We start from the raw sequence: 6,215 nt of genomic DNA, 5'->3' as shown, positions 1-6,215 counted from the left end.
GACCAATCACAATAACTCCCTATCTGCATCCACTTAAGACCATCACAATTACCTTTCCCCCAGCTCCATCCCCTTTCCTCTATTTATTTCTGAGTTCCCATTTTATTATCTTCATCTGTGCATTTTGTTCAGTTTCTATTTTTTGTTCTCTGTCTTTAATAAACATACCTCTTCCGAGATGAGTACTAATGTTATCCTGTATACTGATATTGAAAAATTACTGCTGGTCGGTTGATCGATCTAGAGTTTCACCTTTATTCCATTTCTTTTGAATTGTGATTTTTACATTAGCAATCCTCAAGGCTTCTGTCACATATTTCATAACCGATGATATTTGGTAATTTGGGTCAGAATCACTGCTACTTCATCTCTGAACATCTAGCCTTTTTTCTAATTACATATTCTAATCAATTTCACTCTGACTTCTATATTTGCTATCATTTCTGTGCCACACATATGTTCTGTCTATACTGTCAATGACTCCCCCTTCTCCTGAAGCATTTGTTTCCCAATATCATAGTATCTGTGAAAATCAAGGTTGTACCCATTAGCAATTTCATCATCATGCTCAAAGTTTTTTCTTGCTTCATTCACCCTACCTTTTTCTTCAAGTAGTAATTTACCTTTTATGTGCTTGTAAATGGTTTATTGTGTTTTTTTACTCTTGTTCACTTTGATAGTTATTTCTCTGCCTTTCTCTTATTACTACTATGGATTGACATCAGATTTATCATATATCATTTATAATTAAAAAAAAGGACATTTCTCTGGATTGCCTCAATTTCAATACAAGGAGACAGCAGTACATAACCATGTAACTTTCTGCTTTGTTATGTACAATTCGAATTTAGCCATGAAGGCAACATTTTCCTGGGTAAAATTTCTCACTTCAATTGGGAAACATGTTCTTATGGCTGCTGGATTACAGAATGCTGGGTTTAGAAGTAGGCTTACCATCTCTCGTTTTGCATATACGTAAATACATAACCAAACTAACATGATGGAATACAAATTAACAGGTTTACTCATACTACATTTCGTGTTGCATTTTTTTCTTAGATGTAAACGTATAGATCATGCACAAAGATTTGTGAATCAATAAAACAGGTTTTATTTTGAATAGAAGACTACTTCCTGATTCATGTTTACTCGGGACTAAGTTTTGTGCATTTGATCTCAATCACTGCTGTTTCATTCTGCCTAATAGGTTACAGGATTAATATCTTCGAGGAGAAAGTGAGGTCTGCAGACGCTGGAGATCAAAGCTGAAACTTTATTGCTGGAACAGCACAGCAGGTCAGGCAGCATCTAGGGAACAGAAGAAGGGCATGTGCCCGAAACGTCGAATCTTCTGTTCCCTAGATGCTGCCTGACCTGCTGTGCTGTTCCAGCAATAAAGTTTCAGCGTACAGGATTAATACAAAAGAATTCTGAAGTAGATGTTTCAGATGCTGTAGGAAGTTTACAAAGGGAGGCAAAAGAGGAGGGGGAATGGTGTTTTTGATTAAGGAAAACATTGCTGTAATTAGAGAAGATATTTCTAAGAAATTGTCCAGTGAGAATGAGTTGAAATTAGAAATAAGAAAGGAATGATCACCTTGATGGGATTGTATTATATACCCCTCCTAACCCCACCCATAGTCAGAGGAAAATTGAGGAACAAATATGTAGAGAGATCTCAGATAATATGTAAGATTTAATAAGATTGTAATAGTAGGTGATTTTAGTTTTTCAAACATTGACTGGGATTTCCATAGTGTTAAAGGATTGGATGGTGAAGAATTTATTAAATGCGTTCAAGAAAATTTTCTTGATCAATATGTAAATGTTCCTACTAGAGGAGCAAAGCTTGACTGTTTCTCCGATAATAAGACAGAGCAAGTGACTGAACTGATAGTAGGGGAACACTTTGGGTGGTAGTAATCATTCTATTTGTTTTAAAATAGTTATGTAAAATGAGAAGCATTCTATAATAATTGAGGTGATTTAATTGGAGTAAGGCAAATTTTTAAGGTATAAGTGAAGAGTTTTCAAAAGTCTCTTGGAGTATACTGTTTGCAACTGAAGGAGTGTCTGATGAGTGGAAGTACTTTCAAAGTGCAATATCAAGAGTTCAGAGTCATTATGTTCCTGTCACAGTGAAAGGTAAGGTGGGAAGAGTAGAAGACAAGGGATGAATAAAGATATTGAGGTTCTAGTTAAGAAAAGATTCATATGTTAGATATAGACAACTGGGTTTGAATGAATCTCTTGAAAAGTACATAGAGTGGAGGGGCATTCTTATGAGGGAGATCAGGAAGGCAAATAGAGAATATGAGATAGTCTTGGCAAATAAAATTAAGGATAATACATAGAGATTCTACAAGTACATTAAGAGCAAGAGAAAAACTAGAGAGAGAATAGTGTCCCTCAAATATCGAAGAAGTCATCGTTGTGGTGATTCTCTGGAGATAAAAGAGATATTAAATAAATATTTTCCATCAGTTTTTACTGTGGAAAAAGAAATGGAGGCTAGAAAACTCTGGGAAATAAATTATGATGTTTTGAAAACAGTTCACACTACAGAAGAGGAAGTGCTGGAGATCTTGGAAAATATAAAAGTGAATAAATTTCCAGGACACGATCTAGTACATTCCAGGATATTGTGGGAAGTTAGAAAATTGTGGGAGCCATTGCAAACAGATTTGCATCATCTATAGCTATGGGTGAGGTGCCGGATGACTGGAAAGAGGCTAATGTTGTGCCTATTGTTAAAGAAAGGATGTAAGGAACAGCCTGGGAACTATGGACCTTTGAGTCTGACTTCAGTGGTGGGTATGTTGTTGAAGGTGATTCTGAAAGCTAGGTTTTATAAGCATTTGGAGAGGCAATGATTGATTAGGGATAATCAACGTGGTTTTGTGCAAGGGAAATCATGTCTCACAAACTTGACTGTTTTTTGAGGAAGTAATGAAGAAGATTGAGGGAAGAGCATGAGCCAATTTTTAATTCTGACTTTAGTGAAGCCTTTGACAAGATTTTGCAAGGTAGATTAATTAGTAAAGTTAAATCATGTGGGATTCAGGGTGAGCTTGCTAATTGGATACAAAATTGGCTTAAAGGCAGGAGACAAAGAGTGACGGTGGAGAGTTGTTTTTTGGACTAGGGATCTGTTACACTTTTATCATTTATAAAAAACGATTTAGATGAGAATATACAAGGCATGGTTATTAAGCTTGTGGATGACACCAAAATTGATGGTACAGTGGACAGGGAAGAAGGCCATTTAAGATTATAAAGAGATCTTGATCAATTGTGTCATTGAGCTGAGGAGCAGTAGATGGAGTTTAATTTGAATAAATATGAGGTATTGCATTTTGGTAAAACAAAGGGAGGGCAAGACATCAGTGAGGTTTTTACTGGCGTATTGTGTCCAATTCTGGTCGCTCGGCTATGGGAAGGATAGTATTAAGCTGGAGAGGATTCAAAAGAGATTCACCAGGATGTTGCTGGGAATGGAGTGTTCGACTTATTAGGAGAAGCTGGATAGGCTATGACATTTTTCACCGAAACACACGAGGTCGAGGGTGACCTTTATAGATGTTAACAAAATCATGAGGAGTATAGAGAAGGTAAATGGAAGGTGTCTTTTCCCTAGGGTGGGAGATTTTGAAATTTAGGGGGATATATTTTTAAGGGCGAGGAGAAAGATTTAAACACACAAGGTGTAATTTGTTTTACACAAAGTGGTTCGTATGTGGAATGAATTTCCAGAAGTGGTCAATGTGGGTAGTTACAATGTTTAAAAGTTATTTGGGTAAGGACATGAAAAGCAAATGTTTGGAGGGATATGGGCCAAAGCGCAAACAGGTGGGACTAGTTTAGTTTGGGATTATGGCTGGCATGGACTGGTTGAACCGAAGGGTCTGTTTCGTGTTGTATGACTCACTTACTCTAGATAATAATTGATAATAGTTTAAGATGTCGCCAATAAAAGGCACATGTTATCATATCACAACACTAACTTAAGTTAGTAACCAGTCAGATATATTTGAGCTTTTCACTGATGGGTATGATTTGGATGATCACTGTTCATTCTGTGCATTTGAAGTTATTTTATTTTCTTATTTAAATATCAGTAGAAACATTTAAAGGAAATTAAAATATAGAAGTGTGTTTTTGTTCAAGGTATCAAGTTTAAAGAAAAATATTACACCTTGGTCAATTCTTGATTGACAGTAGACAGTACTTCCTTCACTCTGGAATATTTAGACCTAGTTTTTTCTGGGTTTCAGAATTTTCTGAATTATATAATGATATTAGAATGCCTAATCACAAATATGTGACCAAAAGCCTCCTTTGATATTCACCTGAAATATAAAGCAATGATAATACATGATATCACAGTAGTAAAAAACATTTTGCTTATTAAATACTTTATCTTCCATGCTCTGCTCCCAAAGTTAAAATGGAGAATTATGTAATTGATTCTGGAACCAGTGAGCTGAATCTAAATAAAGGAAACTATGATGTTATGAGGCATGAGCTAACTGTGATAAATTGGGGAATGTTACTTGAAGGGATGATGTTGCAAAGGCAATGGCAAATGTTTCAGGAGTGAATAGAGGAACTGCAACAATAGTATTAACTCCAAGGAAGGGACATAGAAATTGTCCAAAACGAACAGCAGACCTGAGGATTGGGAAAAGTATACATTTCAGCAAAGGAGGTCAAAGGGATTGATTAGGAAGAGGAAACAGTGCAAAAGTAAGCTTGCAGGGAACATAAAATGGATTGCAAAAGCTCCAAAAGGTATGTGAAGAGAGAAAGATTAGTGAAAACAAATGTCAGATCCTTACAATCAGAAACAAAAGAGGTTTATTGGGAAATCAAGAGATAGCAGATCAATTAAATAAATATTTTGGGTTCTGCCTTCAGATAGGAGGACAAATGTCCCAAACATGTTGGGGAACACAGGGACAAGTGAGAGTGAGGAACTGAAAGAAATCACTGAATAGGGAAATAGTGTTGGGGAAACTGATGGGATTAAAGGTCAGTACATCCCCAGGGCCAGATAATCTATATTCCAGACTACATAATGAAGTGGCTCTGGAAACAATGGATGAATTAGTGGTTATTTTATAAGATTTCATTGACTTTGGAAAAGTTCCTATGATTGGACAGCAGCTAACATAACCACAAGATTTTAAAACAGGTAACAGAGAGAAAATAGGCAAGTGTAGACCAGTTAGCCTGACATCGGTAGTTGGGAAAATTCTCGAGAACATTATCAGATGTAACTAGTACAGTTGATGAGGAAGAGCCAGTGGATGTGAATTACTTGGACTTGCAGAAAGCTTTTGATAAAGTTCCATAGAAGAGCTTAGCATGTAACAATGGGATTGGAGTAGTTTACTGACATGGATGGAGAACTGTTTGGCAGATAGGAAACAATAAGAAGGAATAAATAGGTCTTTTTCTGTGTCCAGTGGGTTACCGCATTGATCAGTGCTTGGACCTCAGCTACTCATGAGATATAGTAATGATTGATATGAGGAAATGAAATGTCATATCTCCAAGTTGGCAGACAAACAAAACTGGATGGGATTGTGAGCTGAGATGGAAATGCAGAAAGGGTACAGTGTAGCTTGGACAACTTGGGAAAATGCAGAGCAGATGAAGTATAATGTGAATAAATGTGAAGTTATCTACTTTGGTTGCAAATACAAGAAGTCGCATTATGATCTGAACAGTATTAGATTGGGAAAGAAGAGGAGCAACAAGACATGGGGGTCCTTGTACACTGTTTATTGAAAGTAAGCATGCTGATGCAGCAGTCAGTGAAGAAGGCAAATGGTATGTTAGCCTTCATAACAAGAAGATTCGAATACAGGAGTGGGGATGTCTTGCTGCATTTTTACAAGGCCTTGATGAAACTACCTCTGGAGTACTGAGTGCAATTTTCCCCATCTGAGGAAAGACGTTCTGGCAAGGGATAAAGTTCAAAGGGTTACCAAGCTGTTCCTGGACTGATGACAGGCCTGATGGAGGAAGCAAAAGTGGAACGGTTACAATGAAATTGACTGGAATTTAGAAGACTGAGGGGAATCTCATAGAAACCTACGAAAGTCTAACAGGACTGGACAGGATATACACAGGAAGGAATTCCCAATGAGTTTTGAGTCCAGAACCAGGAATCATAGCCCAGGGATATGAATTTGGCTATTTAGGACTAA

Source organism: Chiloscyllium plagiosum, chromosome 10 (assembly GCF_004010195.1).
Source record: "Chiloscyllium plagiosum isolate BGI_BamShark_2017 chromosome 10, ASM401019v2, whole genome shotgun sequence".
NCBI classification, from domain to species: Eukaryota; Metazoa; Chordata; class Chondrichthyes; order Orectolobiformes; family Hemiscylliidae; genus Chiloscyllium; species Chiloscyllium plagiosum.
This window is presented reverse-complemented; position numbering follows the sequence as displayed.